The 23,222-nt window shown below is 32.5% G+C and overlaps 1 pseudogene; it reads left to right on the forward strand.

The window, feature by feature from the left end:
* Window positions 1–23,222, forward strand: part of LOC143387395 (zinc finger protein 280D-like) — an 89,902-nt pseudogene that overhangs the window by 64,970 nt on the left and 1,710 nt on the right.

The raw sequence follows: 23,222 nt of genomic DNA on the forward strand, positions 1-23,222 counted from the left end.
AGGTCCACAGGTGAGCTCTGAGGACTCTGACAATAAAAGGTTAGAGAGATGAGAAGGAATGTACAAAGGAAATTAAAGGAGGTATGGAAAGAGATGTGGGAAGACAATCATGAGTATGGTGATGCCCTATTTGTAAATGCAGTTACTAAGTTTTAGAGGTCTATGGATCTGTTTTTCAATACTGGTTATGACTAAGTTTCATAGTTTATTCTTATGAATTTACATATCTACCCCAGTAACAGAAACAGGAATTCTTGATCTTGAGAAAATTTAATATCCATCTTACTCTTAGGCACATTCAACTCTGTATGTGTACTCTTATAAAAATAACCCTCTTGCATTTTTATAAAAGAAGGTAATTTTGTCATTATTTCTCCTGTTCTGTACTGTAAAATTAATGCCCATAATTTATACATAGTTTTGGGAAAACTGTTTCTGTGGTCAAAATTCAGGTTAAAATTAAAATTCTTTAAATTAAATTTAATGTGGGATTTACCATGTTATATTTGGCCTGTGACTATACAAAAATATTTATTCAGCCTTTGAATTTTTCCCTTCTATCATTACTAATTTCATGACAATCTCCATAGAATGGGCTATAGAATAATGATTAGATTTATCATTCTGATTTTTCTATTGGAAAATATAAATGTGGTGTTGAATAAGAAGGACTTCTAGAAATTTCATTCATGTTTCTGAATCATTTATAAGGTAGAGTGCATAATTAGATGCAAGCAAGTACATTTTCACATTTTCAGAAATTTTTTCTGGAAAAAATGGTTTCCTCATTATTACATTTATAAAGTCTAAGAAATATATAACAGTGCAGAGCCTCTTCTGCTTATAGCAGCAAGGGATATTTTTGATGAAGAGTATGGTTGCCTAACATGGCTTCACTGAGAAGCTTAAGAGTTTCTCATAATTATGTCTAGTTTCTCTCTGTAACTTCTTGTACCTGGCTTTAATAGAGACTGTTAATTTTACCAGCATTTGTAATATCTCTTAAGATTCTTGAATTTTTTTCTCATTTTGTTAAATTTAATTGCCTTTCTTAATGAGATCAAGAGGTCTTTCTTGATGATAAGATATGAACATTTGATACCCAGATTTAATTTAGTTGCAAGCAAGTACATTTAAAGAACTTTAAAGTGACAGAGTGATGTGGTACAAGTCTAGGCTCTGTAATTGATTGCCCAATTAGGAGTTCCTACCCTGTTGTTTTCTAGATGTAAGTGACTTATGCAAAGGCTACCTAATCTCTGTACCTCAGTTTCTTATTTATAAAACAAAGATTACAAAAGTACCTACTCTGAAAGTCTTGAGGGAATTAAAGGAATTAGTTTTCAGATAAAGTACTTCAAAAGTGATTAGCTAGTTCTGGTGGCTGAGGCAGCAGGATCGCAAGTTCAAAGCCAGCCTCAGCAATTTATCAAGGCCCTGAGCAACTTAGGGAAACCTTATATAAAATTTAAAAAGTAAAAAGCTCAGTGGTTAAGCAACCTTGGGTTCAATCCCCAGTACTCCCCCCCCCAAAAAAAAAGAAAAGTAAAATATTAGCACATAGGAAACACTATAGAAGTTATCAATGATTCTATTGTTGTTATATTTCTATACTCCATGATTTTATTTCTGCCTACATTTTATTCAGGTGGAATTGCCCTGATCTTCAGCCTTCAATTTTTCTTTCTAGGCCTCCCAAACCATTTACACAAATTATTTCTGTTAAATTTCTTTAGAGGTAATTGCTGCATCATGTATAAATCATACCATTCGATTTTCGGTCTCTAAAGCTCATTAAACTTATATTTTTAAGGAATCTCTATGAACACTTCTGGGTTTATTTTAGTCATAAGTGTCTTTTATAAATCGAATCAGTATTTTCCCCTAAGTTGTAATACCTTAACTTGACTATAGTATGGACATCTTGTACTTATGACATAATTCACTTCTGATTTTGAGATGTTTCTGCAGTCTCACTCTTTTCAGCTTGTATTTGATCACATACAAAAGTTTACTATCATCTACCTCATTAGAGGGTCTCCTGTGCATCTCTTTTCTGTATTTTTTATTAAAATAAGGGATCTTAATGTTTTTAATTGTCCACACTGAAACTGTCCATACAACTCACTGTGAAGTCTGGTATTGTGAAAGGAATGTAGCCTTGAAATAAGATAGACTGAGGTTTAAATCCTAGTTTTATATCTAACTAGCTCTATAACTTTGAGTAAATTATTAACCTTCAAGTCAGATTCCTCATCACTGAAAGATAAGCAATAATTCTTTTTAGGTTGGCTTTAAGAAATAATGCATGGAAATTAATTAGTTAAATTACCAGTTTAAGTAATTCGGTTAACTATTGATTCTAAATTACTTGTTACTGACCTGGAAGAAAGCCCACACTCACTGTTGTCACTGCTCCTACTCCAGCTTTCCTGCTCTTAATCCTGTTACTATTGTGAGTACTGCCACTTCCTGATGGCAGGGGATCCTAGAATCTATAGAATCTTATCATCACGGAGTTTCAGTGGCAGTACATTGGCATTGTGGTTATCTGTAATTTTGACTCAAGCAGTACTTTCCTCCAGACTGCTTGGTGGATGACATCTCATCACAGTGCTTTAATCAAATCTTGTGTACAAATTTTCTAATGTAGAATTGAGAGTAACTCTGGCTTTTTCTGTCTAAAGACTGGGAAAAAACACTGCCTTTTTGAAAACTGGTACAGAATCCTGTTTAGAAGGAAATCATGCTTTTTTAACTTACAGAATCATTTTTTTTGAAGAAAATTTTATTATTACCAAGTATTTATGTCCATAAATCTTGGCTGTTAATTTTATAAGAGTGTATAGTTCTTCTAGTTAGCAGTAGTCACATAGCTATTTCTTTTGCAGAACTTTGAAATGATTTTTCAACAATGCCTCTCTTAAATGTTAGAGATATTATTGAACTTAGTCATGAAATTGCTCTTTTCTGTTTCCCAAATCTCCATTTTTCCTCTTTTCCAGCGTACCTACCTGTGTAGATCAGTTGTAACACAGAATAGAAGTAAAGTTTTGTAAGATACTTTTTCTTGACAAAAAGTGAGAATAAAAGGGTAATTCCCCTCTAGAACATTTTTAGAGTGTAAGAGTCTGTGGTAAATGCACAATAACTGAAATTTGGAAAATTAGGCTACTTAATGAGTTATCTTTCTTATTGACTGAATCAGATATCCTAAAAATCACACTTGGAAGTGGTTTTAAAAATTAATTTAGTTCTTCAAGTGACTTCCAGGTTTGTCTAAGCAAAATGCAGTGTATTGACTAAAGGTAAAATATCAGTCCTAGCACTTTCTGACCAACTTTGTGGTCAAGTTGCCTCACTTCATCTGTGAAATGAAGTTGATAGTAATCTTTGAAGATTTAAGAGATGCACAGTGTGCTTTAAAGATTAAATCTATGTATACACTTTGTTAAATTCAATCTAATTTAAATGTACTAAGAAGAAATAGAAACAGAATTCTGACTTTCCTTAAAGCTAAAGAATTGCAAGAGAAATATTGGGTTTCATCCTTAGCACGTTGCTCTTTTCATAGTATAATATAGATAAATCTTTTCACAAGTCATTACACTGGACATTGATGTCCTGCCTTCAATGTGCAAGACTCTGTGTCAGTTGTTGGAAATGAACACATGAATAAAAGACATGATTGATGTCATTCACTATGGTAATTATACAATAGGAGAATCAAAAATGTAGACATGAAGTTCATATCTTCACAGGGCCACATAGCCAGCTGATTTCATAATCATTTAAACCATTATAATTATATATATTGAATAGCTATAATTTTTGTGAAATACTATCCCAGAAGGAATCAGAACCTGTTCTTAAAAGTGAAATATTATTTTATTATACCACTCGCAACTAAACTGTTAAGTCATTAATTGTTTTTCACATATGCAAGCAATAAGTAAACTCTTCTAGGGGTAGAATGACAATATTTTTCTTACATTTGAAACTATATCAAAATTTCTGTTAAAAATATTTACTCACATTGAGTCTATGAACATCAAAGTATAAGGGCTTACACCATTGTTTTTCTTAATTTCTGAACTTGGAAGAATCATTGTTTAACCCAAGTAATAGAATCTTAAGTGTTCAAAATGGTCAAAATGTCTTCATATATTTAAGTTAGAAGAAGGAAGAGGAGAAGGAGGAAAAACACCAAACCACTCTGATCTATGAGTTTGGGTATCTTTCTTTAACTTGAAATGTGACTGGGGTTGGAGGTATGAGAGATTCTTTTCCCTAGATTCTCTCACAGTCATTAATAAATCAAATTTTTGGGAACTGGAAGATAGTTTTTTCTTTTCAAGGTGGATATAACACATTTGTTCCTCATATGAAGTTGCCAGTCAGTAGATAAGAGCTGTGCATGAAGATATGGTGGTTTCGTGGCCAGGCGTGGTGACATATTTAATGCCTGTAATCCCAGGACCTGGGAAGGCTGAGACAGGAGGATCAAGAGTTCAAGGTCTGTCTCAGCAGTATATTGAGGCCCTAAGCAACTTAGCAAGACCCTGGGGATGTGGCTCAAGGTTAAGTGCCACTGGGTTCACTCCCTGATATAAAATAATAATACTAATAACAGTGGTTCCTGGCAGTTGGGACTAATGCCTTTGATATCTGATTAGCATGAAAGAATGGGAGAAACAGTGAAATGCAAAGATAAATGAAACTGTTGTGTACTTCATCATTTAGAACAAACCATACCAGCTTTGGCTAGTGATTCTGTAGTTACTGCCATTTAAAAAAAAATTTTTGGTCTCCTGGTCTTGAGGGTAGTTTATAGATTATAAATGAAATGTCTAGGGTATAATTCAGTTTTGCCAACAAAACCACATAACACAATAGATTCCTACTGTTTCATTAATTCTGCCTACATCAGTGGTCTTTTTTTTCCTTTACATTTTCACATGCAGATATTTTGTTTTCTTTGTTTGCTTGTCTGTCTTTCTCTAGTTCTGTCTTCTATCTAGAATGATTTTTCTGCTTTCTTCCCTAACTTTAGATGATAGCTCAAAACCAGGTGTTCAGAAATAGTTAGATCATTTCATACTAGAACAAATAAGTCTGATCCCAGACAAAAAATCAAAAGAAGTATCGAATATATTGTGTTTAAGAGTAGTGTGGAAGCTTGGCAGAAGAATCAAAACAGTGGAGATAATTTAGGGAGTAAAAGTGGCCTGTGTTGTGCACTCTCAAGCAAGTCTTGAGCAGGAAGATTGGAAATAATAATTGGTAACATTTATTGATCACATACAATGTGCCCTATAGTCTTCCAAGTATTTGATGTTCATTTACTCATTTAATTCACGCCAATTTCTGAGATAAATGCTATTATTGGCCTGAGTTTATGGATGAATGAATATTTCCCTCCTTACAGCTTATCTCCCCATCCTGTGGTATGTTTATAGTGTGAATGAAGCCTCAAAAGAACATAACTAGTGTCATTGATTCAGAATATTCCTTTTATATGTAGCCTTATGTTGTTCGTGTGACCTGCAGAAAAATACAGGAAACCATTTACTTCATTTAGGACTTTACAGAAAAGGGATTATTATTTAAAAACAAATATATTTAAACAGGTTTCTATAGAGAAGAAAACTTACATACTTTCAATTTTTTTGCTAATGATGTTGAAATTGATCACCAGTCTTTCTGTTCTCTTTGCATTGAACTCAGATGTCCTAAATACTACACTACATTTTTCTATTAAAAAACTACATTTACAGGTGAAAAGTGTAATTACTTAAAGGCAGGTCATTAGCTCAGAACTTTGAGCTTAGCAAATTTGACTGTCTTCTCTAAAGCAGTTGAATATCTCAAATGATGATTATTTCAGTAAGTATCTTTAATGAATAAGAATTACAGGTATGAAAAATTTTTTCTTTCCTGAAATGTTAATAATATATCAGTAGTTATGTTAGAACTTATTAACCTTTGAGTATGCGTCTGTAGTTATAAAATTTTAGTTATAAATTTATGATGAAATTTATAAAGTACATTTCTAATTGATATTAGAGTTATTTTTCTAAATGCTTTCACTGGTTGTTATAAGCCTGTCCCTTAAGAAGAGAATTATTTTATAGTAAAAGGCACAAAACAATATTTGGGGTCATAGACATCTTTTTAAAAATATTTATTTATTTATTTATTTATTTATTTATTTATTTATTTATTTATTTATAGTTGTAGGTGGACACCTTTATTTTATTTTTATGTAGTGCTGAGGATCAAACCCAGTGCCTCACGCATGCTAGGCAAGCACTCTACCTCTGAGCCTCAACCCCAGCCCATCATAGACATCTTAATATTAATTATTCCAATAACTTAACATGATCTCATCTACCAGTTTCTTAGTAAAATGGAGAATTATAACAATTTACATCACTAACCTCCATTGCAGTGATACTCAGAGGACTCAGTTTCCCCAGTGGAAATGCAAGCAATACCAGTTAAACATGCTTAATGACTTTTATTTTTAATTGCTACATAAAACTAACTTATTATAATACCCATTTCAAAAATTATTAGCATGGTAATTTTTAAGAGTATAAGATCTTTGATAACATTTCAATAGTAAGCTGAAAAGAAAATAACTGTGTGTTTTGCTGGGGATCAAACTGAGGGCCTCATAATGCTAGGCAAGCACTCTACCCAGCCCCCAAAATATTTTATATTTTTAGGTGTTTTCTGGCCCATTTGTTTTAGTGTTTTCAAATTGAATTTAAAATGATCAAATGCTTAGAAATAAAAATCAGTTGTAATGGATAAATTTATTTCAGTGCTTCATTAATATAATATCTATGTTTAGACTAACAATGTTTTTTCATTAAACATGTTATTCTTAAAACAATTATTTATCCATATGCTCCATTAAAACAATGAAGATATATATACTTTATACAGACTCATCTTTATTTATATTGTTTAGATAATAGAGATAATCACACAGTCTTTAACCTCAAACGTATCTGATCAATCTTTTGTTCAAGTTTTATTCAGTTCAACTTGTTTAACAAATTAATTTTAACTTATTGTAATGTACTACCAATTATAATAGTATGCAAAAAAAGGCCATAGCCACTTTGTCATCAGCACCATCATTGTTATTTTAGTGGTGCTAGATATTGAACCCAGTGCTTTGTGCATACTGAGCACATTCTCTACCACTGAACTATACATTCTTTCCTTTTATAGCCCTAACTTTTTTTAAAAAAAAATTTTTAGTTATAGATGGACAAGATACCTTGATTTCATTTCTACTTTTATGTGGTGCTGAGGATCGAACCCAGTGCCTCATGCTTGCTAAGCAAGTGCTCTACAACTGAGCTACAACCCAGCCCCTATATTCCTAATTTTAAAAATGCATAGGCACTTCATAAAGAGGAAGACTCTTTGTCATTGACTAGCCATGAGAGAACATTTTAAGAGATGACATTTTTGTCCTATTAGATATCTTCATTTTTGTTCATGAAATTTAAAAGTCAGTGTAGTTATTGCTTGTATTAAATATACTATTTCTTATAGTTACTGAGCCTTCATCAATTAACTCTTGATTAATGACATTTCAGGTCAGGTTGGCTGACATACTTATGTGCATTAAAATTGAATTTAGTATATAATATCAATATTTTTTGATGCCTAAATTCTCCAAATAATATTTTTAGTCATCAGTTTATGAAACAAAGGTCATTTAGAAAAGCTATCTGTTACATTGTTGATTATTTTACAAGATTTTTCTAGATGGTATATACCTTTGTTAATATTGTTAATAAGTTATAATAAGCATTGTTTAGGAGTCAGGAGGTTTATAAAGTATAGTTAATTGTTGAGTAGTGTTTATGGAGGTTTTTAAGAATATAGTCTTCAAAATTCTAGATTATTTCTGAGATGTTACTGCTTCTAGAGTAACTTAATTGTAATACATGTTGAAGTGACATTATTATGGAATTTCATTATAGAAAAAGTTTCTTTTCACTTCTAAGTCCTATTATAATAAATATTAATGTATATTTTATATGTGTGTGTGTATATGTATACATATATGTATATATATCCTGCTTTTTCTTTTTAAGGAGTAATTCTTTATGTCTTTTAAATTGTATTTAGCAAAGAGTACATTCCTTAAATGCTCTTGCTTTTTGATAGAGAAATACATGTCTTTATTGATTTTTAACCATTTAATAAATCTTTTGTTTAATAGCCTGCATTTTACTTTTACCTTGATATGAGGTCCAATTTACTATTATGTCATAAAATATACATTGGTTTAGATTTACATTTTAATTATTATAATCATGCAAAATCTTTCATATTTCATCATTTTAAGTATAAAATAATGAGTATTTATTTTGTTTTCAAGATTAAAAAATGAAGTGCCCATTAAGGAACAAGAATCTGTGTCTAAGGTAAAGTTTGTTTCGTTTTTTTTCCTTAATGGTTTAGACTTTTGAAAATATTGTTGGTGTGATTTTTTAAAAAAATTAAATTTCAAAATGCATATGTCAGCAACAATATTGGCATGTAATAGAAAAAATAGATTTAAAAATTTTCATCTTATAAAAATACCTAATTTTAAGTAAAATGTTAAGGTTTTTTCATTTTGACAAACATGTATTTCACTTGCATAATGTTAGTTTACTATTGTGTAATAGATATGAATTTATGAAGTAAAAATCCTGAAATAATTAAAACGTCAATCACTTGGCACACTGGAAAATTAGTAGTTTCAAATGATTTTATATTCTGGGACATTTCCAGATCTTTTGATTTCTTGATGTTGCTCTCCATTTCTGTCATATTCCCTTTACTTGCTATATCTTATGTTGCGGGCCTGTTGGCAGTTAATTCTTCCAAGGCTTTTTGTTTAATCAAATCTTTTTTCATTTGGAAAGATATTTTATGGTAGGTACAGAATTTCCAATTTTGTCTTTGTTTTTTCTTTCAAACAGTTGGTTTAAATAATGTTATTGTCTTCTAGCTTGCATATTTTCTGATGTGATGTCTTTCTATAATTATTGTCTGTATCTTTTTGTAATATGTGATTTTTCTTTGCATACTCTCAAGATTAAGTTTTATCAACCAGTATGAACATGACATGTCTTAAGTCTGTTTTGTTTGTTTGCTTTTTTATATGTTTATCTATTTGTGTCTTTAACTGTTTTTGGCATTTATCCTAATTGGTATTTTCTGAACCAACTCTTATCTACTACTTCAGGAGTTTCAATTTCACAAATGTTAAACCATTTAATGTTAGCACTGTTCTTAAGTGCCTGGTTTTAATTTCCACTCCCCAACTGACTCTTTTTTTTTTAATCTTCAGATTTACTGATTCATTTTTTTATTTGTGCCAGGTATACAGATGAGTCCATCAAAGGCATTTTTAACCTCTATAATCATAAATTTGTTTATTATTTCTAGGACTTGATTTGATTCTTAGAATTTCTGACCCTTTATTGTAAATCCTATCCTGATTATGCATATTGACCCTTCTTCTACTAAAGCATTTAACATATTAACTGTAGTAATTTAAAATTTTATGTCTGATAATTCTAGAATCTGGATCTTGTCTACCTTTGTGTTCTTAGAGGTTTTTTTCACCTTGCTTTTCTGTATGTTGTATCATGTTTGGTGGAAAGCCAGACACTATGTGTGAGACTGGGGTAAAGAGTATGTGTATGTGGAAATGTGCATACCTTTTCTTATGTTAGGCCTTTAGTGTAGAGTTTGCGGCTGTCTAGGAAGGCGTTCACCTGAATTTTGGTTTTCTCATTGCTATGATTACCTCAAGACAACTACAGGTTCAATTCCTGTAGTAATTCCTTATGTTGAGGATGGGGATTTTTTTCTCAGTGTTCTTGCTCCATACTCAGCTTTTGACTTTCACTTGAGACTGAGCCTCCAGGAGTGTCGTTATCTACACTCTTGCATTTCTTCCAACAGTACTGCTGGTACTTGTTACTTAGTGTTTGCTAGCCAATATAAGGTGGTAGGGAGTAGGGTAATGTTCTCTTTTATGATTTTTCTCACTCATAAACTGACTCTTATTATATAAATTAAATATATTTAGCTAAATGAGTTAGTTAAAAATAAACATTTTCAATGCACATTAATTTTTTCCCTCAAACAAATATTGTATCTAAAAAGCCAAGTGGTACAATGTTCAGAAGAAAATGTGTGAAGAAATTGATCAAAACTACAAGGGCAATAACAGGTCTGTCTAGAAAAACAGTGTTTATCTACTAAAAATGATGAAGTTCTTAACATTAAAACCCTTAGACAAAATTACTATGAAATTCAGAGTTACAATTAAGAATTTTCTTTGAATTATAAAAAAGAAAGAAAATGATATGTTAGAAATTTCAAAAGCTTGAGAACATACTAGTTGCACAAGGAAAAGAAAACACTGACTGAATGTTGTGGTACACACCTGTAATACCAGCAACTCAGGAGGCTGAAGCAGGAGGATTACAAATTTAAGGACAGTCTCAACAACCTTAACAGGACTCTCAAGCAAAGTAGTCAGACTCTTTCTCAAACTAAAAAATAAAAAGGGATGGGGATGTAGCTCAGTGGAAACACCTGAGGGTTCAATTCCCAGTACCAAAAAAAAAAAAAAAGAAAAAAAAGATAACTTTGAAGTAAATTTTAATCCTTCATTGTGACCAAAATAAAAGTGATTTTAAAAGAGTGTGGATCTAGCTAAGCTCATGATTTAGATTTCGAAAATCTGTTTAAAATGGGCAAAGATTTGCAGAAGATTAATCTTTTAAAAGTGTTCCATTAGTGAATTCATTATCATGATCTCCTCATGTATACTTAAAACTTCTTGCTTTATTGCGTTTTCATTCATACTTTTTTTCCCCCCTCCATTGGTCCCAGGAATTCAACCCAGGAGCACTTAATACTGAGCCACATGCCTAGCCCCTTTTTGTATTTTATTAGAGACAGGGTCTCCTTGAGTTGCATAGAGCCTTGCTAACTTGATGAGGCTGGCTTTGAACTCACAATCCTCTTGCCTAAGCCTCCCAAGTCATTAAATTGAAGATTTTTAAAAAATATATTTAAACTGATAATAGATGATGCCTTAAAGAATATGATAAAATATTTGTGAGTGGTTCTAGATATATATTTTATGCAAAAACAGTTTGCCTCTTAAGAGTACACAAGAAATTATTGAAAGTCTGATGTAAGACTATTTCTAATTTATTTGAACTTTTATAAGACATATTGTAATGATATGCATAATCATACAAAGGAATATGTCTTATTTGTCTAAGAAAATTCAAAACATTTATAATGCTATTAGAAAATTATGTTAAATCTGAAATACTATTGAAAATAAAAGGAAAATACTTTATTTATGTAATCAATCATAAATCAATGTATCTGATTATTAGCTATGTTTACATTAAGAATAATGTCATGACAAAAAATAAAGTTTTGTTGATTTGATTGACACAAAAGAAATAATTAGAAAATTTTATCCCAATAAAACTTAAAAAAATCTAGATATTATCTGGTTTATGAAATTATTAATTAATTAGAAAGAGATGATATTTGCTGGGCATGGTGCCTCACACCTATAATCCCAGTGGCTTGGGAGGCTGAGGCAGGAGGATCCCAAGTTCAAAGCCAGCCTCAGCAACTTAACAAGGCTAGGGCAATTCAGAGATTCCCTGTCTCTAAATAAAATATAAAATAGGGCTGGGGGTGTGGCTCAGTGGTTGAGTGCTCCTGAGTTCAACTACTGAGCCCAAGCCCCAGCCCAAAAGCATCTTGATTATAAAATACCATGCAAACTATCTTTACAGTATGAAATTTGAATCAAATGGAATAATTTGAAGCTCTCTAGTGAAAATACAATGAGTGTACATAAAACTGCACATTTCATGAAAGGCTGTGTCTCTCTGCTTACAACAAATGACAGAAAGCAATTTTGAAAGTATAGTCAATAAATGCAAAACATTAGCCACAGATGAACATTCTTTACAACTTTGAAAATAAATGAAAAAGTTAAGAAGTTGAAATACATGAATCACTGCATGAGAATATCAGTAGTTATGAGGAAAGTATTTATTAAATAGAAATTAAGATTACCAATGTTTTGAGAACTTGTTTGAAAGATTTTAGCACAGCTATGTGTATACCCTTGACCAAACCCGCAGCTTCTGGTAGGACACTCGTGGAGTGGTAAGGGAGGAAGAAGACAACCATATAGTCACATGCCTGATTTTATATTTGAAATAGACATGAAAAATGAAGTGTTCTTTAGATTTCAAATTTTTATTTTTTTTAATATTTGCTTTTTAGCTTTTAGGTAGACACAATGTCTTTATTTTATTTTTATGGGATGCTGAGGCTTGAAGCTAGTGCCTCACACATGCCAGATGAGTGCACTACTACTTGAGCCACATCCCCAGCCCCGCTTTCAAATTTTTAAATTAGAGAATAGTTGTTTGCTGTAACTATATACAATTTACATAAAAGAACCACTGATTTGGCACTTAAATTTTTTGATAATTTAATCTCTGTTGAGGTTTGATCTGAAATAGTTTAAAGCAATATACCATATCAATGATTTGTAATATACAACTGACATAATGTTTTAAAACAACATTGGGCTTAGTGCAGTCTAATACAGATTTTCAAATGGTATTCTGAGATTTTAACAGTTGTATCCATAGTTGCATCTTGCAAAAGAAATGTCAGTAAATTAACAATGTTAAAAATTTTCAAAATTGTCCATTGGTCAAGAGAAATTGTCAAACATGGAAGTTTGCTCATTTGCAACAAGAGAAAACTTAGATTTTGAAAATATTTATTGATATGTTTACTTTCGATGAGGCCAAGAAAGTTAAATGATAATAAATCCTGATTTGATTAGAATATTTAACTTAAGCTAATGTTTTGTGCTGGGAGCCATCAGCCAAGTAGGTATGACAATTTCCTTGCCAGCGTACCCCCATGTTTCTTTAGTGGAAGGACTCATGGAAATAGGACATTTTGCAGGACATTGCATGTAAGGTGACCTTGCTCAAGGACCAGGACGGATCCATGTTTAGGGTGTTCCTGGTTTAGCATAATAGGAGATTAGGGTGTTCCCCCTTTAGAATAGGGCGTATCCTGCTGCTGAGTTCCTCTTGAGTTCTTAGGGTCAGACAGTATATTTTGGGAGACAGAAGCCCAGGAGTAGTGGATTTGGGCAGAGAGTGGATTTGGGCAGAGAGTGGTGGATTTGGGCAGGGAACATGGATTCCCCCAGAACGTGTTTGTAGACGGCCCGTTGTGAGTTCGGGAATAAAGAATTGCTGTTTGAATCTACAAGCTGTGTGGTGACTCGTGATTTGTGCCCAGCCAGAGACTGCGGCAGTTTTGGGTTTCAATTCAGGAACTTTTCAGTTTTTCATTATTCGTAGACTAATGTTCTGAGAAATAATATTAAATACACAAAAACTTGTATATAGAGATATGCATTTTTTTCTTCCTCCTCAGACCCATGTGTGGCTTGACACAGCACTGATCCCAGCGTAGTTACATCACAGTTTTTAATACTGTTACATATGCTGGATCAGTAAGTGTACTATGATCCTTTCCTTCCCTATATTTATTATTTTTCTGGTGTTAAAAAAATATGTATCCTGGCCCCCATCAGTCCAGGCTGGCCCCCAGTGACCTGTGGAAAAGTCCAAGCCCAGACCTAGGACTGCCCCTCAGACCCATGCAAGAGTCCAGGCCCAGGACTTTCCCCAGTGAACCACGCAGGGACCCAGGCCCAGGACCACACTCCCTGACCCAATGACCTGCACAGGGGCCCAGGCCCAGGACCACCCCTGCATGGAGCAGACAACCAGGCTGTTGCACCCCATTTATCCAATGAATGGCTCCCTAGGCCCACCTCAATCTTGGGACACTGCAGCCATCACCAAAGCTCTCCCCACATACTAGCCTCCACCTTGGAACAACAGAAAGGGACTGGCAGCAGCTTCCCACCACAGCACTGCATGCCACAGCACTGTATCTCTTACCAGGCAGCCCAAAGTCATTGTAAGTCCCACCCTTTCAGCCCACCTCTGAAAGTGGTTGCCTCCATCTTGGGACACCCCCACTGCCATTCTGAGTTACCTCTGTTACTACTGCTACTATCTTTAGTTGTAGTAGTATCTGTCTTGGGACACCAGCCATTGACTGAAAGCTCAACACCAAGGTACTTACAGGTTTGATGCTATCACTGCTGCCAACTACAATGTGGTGACTGCCATCTAGGGACAACAGTCAGCACCTGGAAGACTTATCATCAAGTTCATCAAGCTTGGTTATGCCAGAAGTATCCCTGTTAGGTGTGCTAATAGCCACCATCTTGTTGCAGACAGGAGAGAGCCTTGAGCAGGGTTGCCTCTTTCTTTTCTCCTATTAAAAGCCAACTTCTTTTGATTCATGTTCACTCCTATGATCTAATACTTTTATATTCTCACCTCTTACCTTACACACCCTACACCCCCACCCCCATTTCTGTCTCTGTCCACCAATAGAAACTGTAGACTCTTTTGCAAACCTGTCTATATTGCAGATATTAATTGAACACATCATTTATTTTATTGTGATAAAACTGTAATCATCTAAACAGAAACTATTTGGTTTAAAGCTGTATATCATTTGCATTGGGTGCTGTTTAAATCCATCTCCCCATTAAAGGCAAGACACCAGAAACTTGCAGGGACACTGTAAGATTATAGGATAGAAACTATAACACCTCAGATTTGCACTACTAGAGGAGAAGACACATGGAAAAATGAAAAGGCAAAGGAAAAGAGTGCCCCAAACAAACCAAGATGATACAATAATAGAATCCGTTTTCAGTAGAGTAGATGAAATGTTAGAAATATGTCAGAATGTACATAATTAAAATGATCTACATATCAAACAATGAAATAAGAGCAAATACAGGTGACAATCCATCACTCCAACAAAGAGCAAATACAAGTAGCAAAAGATAGATTTGCAGGAGGCGGGGGACCTTGAAATGAAGGAAAAAATAAACCAAATAAAATTCAATAGAAAACATCACCAGTAGACTATATCATTTAAAAGACAGAACCTCAGACAATGAAGACAAAATATATAATCTTGAAAATAAAGTTGACCACACAGTGAAGATGGTAAGAAACCATAAACAGAACCTCCAGGAATTATGGGATAGCATCAAAAGACCAAATATAAGATTTATTGGATTAGAAGAAGGTACAGAGATACAAACCAAAGGAATGTATGCTCTCAATGAATAGTAACAGAAAATTTTCCAAACATGAAGAATGAATTGGGAAATCAAAAAGGCTTATAGGATACCAAATCTACAACATTACAACAGATCCACACAAAGACATATTATAATGAAAATGCCTAGCATACAGAATAAAGATAGAATTTTGAAAGCCACAAGAGAAAAGTTCCAGATTATGTAAAGGAGAAAATCAATTCGTATCTCAGCAGGTTTCTCAACCTAGACCCACAAAGCTAGGAGATCCTGGAACAACATATACCAACCTCTGAAAGAAAATGGGTGCCAATCAAGAATGTTATATCCAGCAAAATTCAGCTCCAGATTTGATGATGAAATAAAAACCTTCCATGATAAACAAAAGTTAAAAGAATTTACAATGAGAAAACCTGCACTACAGGATATTCTCAGCAAAATATTCCATAATAAGGAAATGAAAATCAGCAAAGGAAGTAACTACACTGAAGGAAAAACCAATCAAAGGAGAAACCAAGTCAAATACAAAACCAAAAACAAACCATAATGACTGGGAATACAAACCATATTTCAATAATGACTTTGAATGTTAGTAGCAAAAACTCATCAACTAAAACACATAGACTAGTAGATTGGAAAAAAAAAGACCCAACAATATGCTGCCTTTAACAGACTCATTTTATTTCGAAAAGATATCCACAGATCAAATGTGAAAGGATGGAAAAAAACATACTCCTCATATGAACTGTGGAAACAGGCAGGGGTATATATCCTCATATCAGATAAAGTGGCCTTTAAACCAAAGTTAGTCAGAAGGGATAAAGAAGGAAATTTTATTCTGCTTAAAGGAATCATATATCAACAAGACATAACAAGCATATTTATGCCCCAAACAATGGAGCATCTACATATATCAAACAAACCCTTCTAAATTTCAAGAATCAAATAGAACCCAGCACAATATTACTGAGTGACTTTTAACACACCTTTCTCATCACTAGATAGATCTTCCAAACAAAACTAAACAAAGAAACTATAGAACTAAATGAAACTATAGAACTCAATAATATAATCAATAATTTAGATTTAACAGACATATATAGAGTATTTCATCAATCAATGAGTGAACATAGTTTTTTCTTAGCAGCACATGAATCCTTCTCTAAAATAGACCATATGGTATGCTACAAAGCAACTCTTAGCAAATACAAAAAAAAGAAAGAAAGAAAGAAAGAAAGAAAAAGAAATACTACCCTGCATTCTACCAGATCATAATGAAATGAAATTAGAAATCAATGATAAAGTGAAATATAGAAACTACTTCAATACCTGGAGACTAAATAATACACTATTGAATGATGCATGGATAGCAGAAGACATCCTCAAAAAAAATTTAGAGGTAAATGAGAACTCTGATACAATATGCCAAAATTTCTGGGACACTACAAAGAGGAAAGTTCATTGCATTGAGCTCATTCATAAAATCAATAAGAAGTTAATATGCAAAGCTCTAAAAAAAGAAGAACAAATCAACAGCAAAAGTAGAAGACAGGAAATAAAGTCAGAGCTGAAATCAATGAAATTGACAAAAATGACAACAAAAATCTGGTTCTTTGAAAAACTAAAATTGATAAACCTTAGCCACCGTAACAAAAAAGGAGATCACTCAAAATTACTAAAATTCTTGATAAAATGGAAAATATCACAAGATACTTTTGAAATACAGAAGGTAATTGAAAACTATTTTGAAAATTTATACTTCAAGAAAATAGAAAATCTTGAAGACATCAACAAATTTATAGAGACATATGATCTTTCCAAACTAAATTATGAGGACATACACAAATAGATCAATTTTGAAAATGAAATAGTAGATGCCATCAAAATCTACCAACAAAGAAAAGCCCAGAACCAGATGAATTCTCATCCGAGTTTTACAAGACCTACAAAGAAGAATTAATACCAATCCACCTCAAATTATTCCATGAAATAGAAAACTCCTTCCAAACTCATTCTATGAGGCTAGTATCACCCTGATACCTAAGGCAAACAAAGACCCATCAAGGAAAGAAAACTTCAGACCAATGTCCCTGGAACATAGATATAAAAATTAATAAAATTCTGGCAAATCGCATTCAAAAATATATTAAAAAGATAGTGCACCATAATCAAGTGGGATTCATCCCAGGTATGCAAGCTGGGTTCAACATATGGAACTCAATAAACATGATTTATCACATCAATAGACTTAAAGATAAAAATCATATGATCATTTCAACAGATGCAGAAAATGCATTTGACAAAATACAACATCCTTTCATGTTTAAAACACTAGAACAACTAGGGGTATTAGGAACATACCTCAATATTGTAAAAGCTACTTATGATGAGCCCAATGTCAGCATCATTCAAAACAGAAAAATTGGAAGCATTCCCTCTAAGAACTGGAACAAGATAGGGATTCCCTCTTTCACCACTTCTAATCAACATAGTTCTTGAAACTCAAGCCACAACAGTTAGACAGAAGAAATTAAAGGAATACAAATAGGAAAAGAAGAACTCAAACTTATAACTATTTGTTGACATCATGATTCTATACATAGAGGATTCAAAAAACTCCACCAGAAAACTTCTAGAATTAATAAATGAATTCATTAAAATAGAAGGATACAAAGCAATACCAATAAATCAAATGCATTTTTATATATAAGTGATAAACCCGCTGAGAGAGAAATTAGGAAAACTACCCCATTCACAATAGCCTCAAAAAAAAAAAAAAAAAAAAACCTTGAGAGTCAATTTTACAGAAGAGGTGAAAGATCTATACAATGAAAACATCAGAACACTAAAGAAAGAAATTGAAGAAGACCTTAGATGATGGAAAGATCTCCCATATTCTTGGACAGGAAGAATTAATATTGTCAAAATGACCATATTACCAAAAGCATTGTACAGATTTAATGCATTTCCAATTGAAATCCCAGGAACATTCCTCATGGAAATGGAAAATGCAATCATAAAATTTATTTGGAAAAATAAGAGACCCAGAATACCAAAGCTAGCCTTAGTAAGAAGAGTGAAATAGGAAGCATTCTAATACCAGACCTTAAACTATACTACAGAGATATTGTAACAAAAACAGCATGGTATTGGCATCAAAGTAGATATATAGACCAATGGTACAGAATAAAAGACACAGAGACAAACTACATAAATACAGTTATCTCATACTAGACAAAGGTGCTGAAAACACATTGGCAAAAAGATAGCCTCTTCAACAAATGGTGCTGGGGAAACTGGAAATCCATACGCAGTTAAATGAAATTAAACCACTCTCTTTCATCATCTACAAAAGTCAAAAGTGAATCGAGGACCTAGGAATTAGACTAGAGACACTGTGCCTAATAGAAGGAAACCTAGGCCCAAATCTTCATCATGTCCAATTAGGTCCTGACTTTCTTAACTTGACTCCTAAAGCACAAGAAATGAAATCAAGAATTAATAAATGGGATAGATTCAAACTAAGAAGCTTCTTTTCAGCAAAGGAAATAATAATGTGAAGAGAGAGCCCACAGAGTGGGAGAACATATTTACTACATGCACATCAGTTAGAGCACTAATCTCCAAGACACATAGAGAACTCAAAAAACACTAATAATAATAATAATAATAATAATAATAATAATAATAAATGGGCTAAGGAACGGAACAGACTCTTCTGAAAAGATTAACAAATACATGAAAAATGTTCAACATATGTTTTAATTAGAGAAATACAAATCAAAACCACTCTCAAATTTAATCTCACTTCCAGTCAGAGTGGCAATTATCAAGAATACAAGCAGTATAAGTGTTGGCTAGAATGTAGGGAAAAAGGTATACTCATACATTGCTGGTTTGACTGCAAATTGGTACAACCACTATGGAAAGCAGTAAAGGATTCCTCAGAAAATTTGGAATGGAACCACCATTTGACCCAGCTGTCCAACTTCTGGTCTATACCCAAAGGTGTTAGAATCAGCATACTATAGTGATGCAGCTACATCAATGTTTATAGCAGTTTAACTCACAATATCTAAACTGTGGAACCAACCTAGATGCCCTTCAATAAATGAATGGATAAAGAAATTGTGGTATATATACACAATGGAGTATTACTTGACATTCAAAGAGAATAAAATCATGGCATTTGCAGGTAAATGGGTGGAGCTGGAGAACATCATGCTAAGCGTAGTAAGCCAATCCCCCCAAAACACAGGCTGAATGTTCTCTCTGATGAGTGGATGCTGATCCATAATGGGCAGGAGGGCATGGGTAAATGGAGGAAATGTGATTGGACAAAGGTGGGGAGGGGTGAGAGGGAACATGGTGGCAGGAAAGATGGTGGAATGAGGCGGACATCATTACCTTTGGTACATGTGTGGCTGCACATAGGGTACAATGCTACATCGTGTACAACCAGAGAAATGAAAAGTGCTCCATTTGTGCACAGAGAATTAAAGTGCATTCTGCTATCATATATACTTAATTAGAATAAATAAATGAATTTTTTAAAAATATCCATTTTTGCAGAACTGGGGTTGTGGCTCAGCAGTAGAGCGCTTGCCTAGCACATGCAAGGTGCTCTGTTCCATTCTTAGCACCACATAAAAATAAATAAAAGTATTGTGTCCAACTATTTAAAAGCTAATTTAAAAAAAAACTTTTTTTTTTGCTCATTTAAAAAATTTTCGTTTATATAATGCTTTTTTAAAAGTACAATTTTTCTAATATTTGAAAATATTTTTTTCAAAGTTTTTACACACCGAGAAATTTTGAAGAGGTCTGGAGTTCTCCAATCCTTGCTCCAGTTTAAACTAGTTGCTCTTTAAGCCTGATGCGTTTTCCTTTGTCACTCTGTGGTGTTGGATATTCTGTTTCCTAAAGCATAATTCTTCTTTTCTTGGTTTCCTTATTGTTTGTTGGATTGTGTGTTCTACCAGCTTTCCCAGAAGCAGAGCATCTTCTTTTACAGTCTTTGCACTTCTAAAAATATATTTACTTAAATGGTATTTCGGCTAATGTGGATAGATAACTATTTTTCTATGCAGTTTTAAAGTGGTATTCCACTGTCTTTCACCCAGTATTTTTGATAAGTCTTATAGCAATTTTTGTTCTTTTTCTTGGTGTTTAGGTTACTTTGCTCTTTCTAGAAACCGTAATGATTATATTTATACCAGTGTTTGGAAATTTCGTGATGTTTGCTCATTGTCCTTTTTTCATTCATTATGGTAGGTATATTTGACAAACCTGCATTTGAAGACTTCTGTTTTTAGACAGTTTCCTTTTGTTATTTCTTTGTTACTGTCATGTGCTTGCTCACTCATGAGCTCTGTGTCAGTTTTACTGCATTGGATCACCTGCATTAACTCCTTTCAGTGTATGGTATTTTCTTTTCTTGCTTGCTTATCTCTTTTCATTGCAATATTTATAATTTTGAAGAGCTCTTTAGTCATTTATTCTCAGTTTGTTCTGTTTTTGGAGGTTTTCTTATTGTTTAATAGGTACAATAACATACCTCTCTGATAATAGTAAGTATATAGGTACATTTTTTTTCTTTTGTCCCCAGCAACATCTCTCATGTATTCAGACCTCTTTCTTTGTTCCTTTTTTGTTTATTTTGGTCTTTCTCATGTTAGCAGATGTCTTGTAGTGTATTGATTACTGTCCACATATGATTAAAGAGTGAGGCTCAAAAGTCCATTGAAAATGTTGCATTTAGATGGAGACAGGGATGACTTGCATAGCCATATAGGTGTGTACTGCAGAACTTCCGAAGGTACTTTTTACATATACCCATTTGTACTATAAAAAATAATCTGTATTTACCATGTTAGAAATTTTTAAAATGGCTATTGATTGATTTAATATAATAGCAATAAACCCAGTGTATGTTAACAAATAACATTTTTTATTTCTGAAAAATAACTATTTCTCCCAAACAAAAGAAATTTAGAAGAATGGTATTGTTTTATACTCATTCATGAATATATTTTTAATGTCTGTCTTAGTAGAAGAAAACTAGATTCTTATATTTCTGAATTTGGTATAATGTGATATGTTGTTTTGGTAGAAATATCTGAAAAATATCCAGCTTCACCCAGTATTTTAAATCTTTTCAGATAATTGTGATTATTTTCCTCTGATACTACACCAGAACTAGACAAGTGAAATCTTTTTGTTTGTTGCAGTGTACAATCTGACTCTGCATCATTGAATTTCTTTATACTTTGTACATCAAAATCTATTGGTCTGTTTTAAACTTTGAATGGATTTTTTTACCATGTGTAATTTTGTAACATTATGCATTGGTCATTTGAAGAATATTGGTTCATTGAATTATTTGGATATCCCAAATGCTGACATGTTATGTTATAGAATATCAAGAAATCACATTCATTAATATTAGTGATATTAAATAACCCTTATTAGTGAAATAATTAACCATCAGTGGTGGGTGTGAATTTTTCCAAAGTATTAATTTTTTACTTTTGTTAGTAGCAAATACTGTCAGTTATTTCTTTTCCTCCTCCCACCCCCTGTGGATGCATCTTGTTATTAAAATTCAGTTTTATTTTACTAGTTTTTTGTTCCACTGTAATTATAGCTGATATTTGAAAGAGATATAAGGAAAAGAGGTATTGATATCACTGGATAACTACTTCTTGAATTTGATCCAGAAATTTTTGATTCACTGAAATCCTTATGGGTTGATATTTTTACAAATTCTAGTTTTATTATGAGAATTATTCTAATACTTTTTCTAATAATAATAAGTATTCTAATTTCTATTATGAGAATTAATCTAGTTGAGATTAAAAAATTGTTTTCCTATTTCTTTGTTGTATTCAGAATTTCTTTGTTGGATACTTAAGTTTCTTCTATCCAGAATGTTTAGTCTTATAAAAATAGCCAGGAATGTAAAAGTAAAGTATTGTGAATCATGTCAGGAAATTGCAAGATCTAATGTGACTGAAAAAAAAAAAAAACAGAATCATCAAATTCTGAAAGGTAAATATAAGGAAAAACTGAATCTCTTTTAATTTAAGCATATAAAATAACATGTAAACCACATTATTTCATAGTTAACTGACAAAGGGCTGTATAGCCTTTTGTATATATTATTGGTTTCAATAATGATTTTGTTGAAATGTTTATTTCAACAAAAATATTCCAGATTCTTGGTTTTTAAATCTTATTAACATGTACAGTACATTAAATAAGTTGTAAAATATTTTTAAAGTACTTAATAATACTTACATTACTAAGTAACTAAATGTTAATAAATTTTAGCTATCCCTATTAAATGAAAACAGTTATAAGATCCTACAGGTTATAACACTGGACAATTATTGCAAATAAGAAATCTTAAAATGTTTTCAAAAAGCTATAAAGCTAAAAATTTGAAAATTCAGAGGTTGAGGTTTTTAAAATTTCAGTGCTTAGGTAGATCTCTATGAAACACAACATGTTTCATAGTCCTTTTAAGCATTCTAATTAGAACTTTATTCAGGGTTCTAGATTAAGTATTTTACCCTTTTCTTTATTTATTCTGTGTTTTACAATGGATTAATTAGTAGTCTGTTGAGATTAATTAATTTCTTGTCCCCCCAAAAGTAAATAACTGAATAAGGCCTTATGAAAGTATATATTGGACTTTAGTAGTAAAGTTATCTAGCCTTATCTTCATCTATCAAATTTCCTTGAGTTCTGGAGTAGGTAGGTGGTGCATGTGATGTAACTGACCAGTAAAAATCTAAGAAAATTAACTAATAATGATTGAAATTAATAAGGTGGTTTAATGTAAAAAAATTAAAAAAACAGAATCTTTCTGATAGATCAGAGATTATAAAACATACTGAACAAAAAGCTCATTCACAAT

This window comes from Callospermophilus lateralis, unplaced genomic scaffold (assembly GCF_048772815.1).
Source record: "Callospermophilus lateralis isolate mCalLat2 unplaced genomic scaffold, mCalLat2.hap1 Scaffold_167, whole genome shotgun sequence".
Lineage (NCBI taxonomy): Eukaryota > Metazoa > Chordata > Mammalia > Rodentia > Sciuridae > Callospermophilus > Callospermophilus lateralis.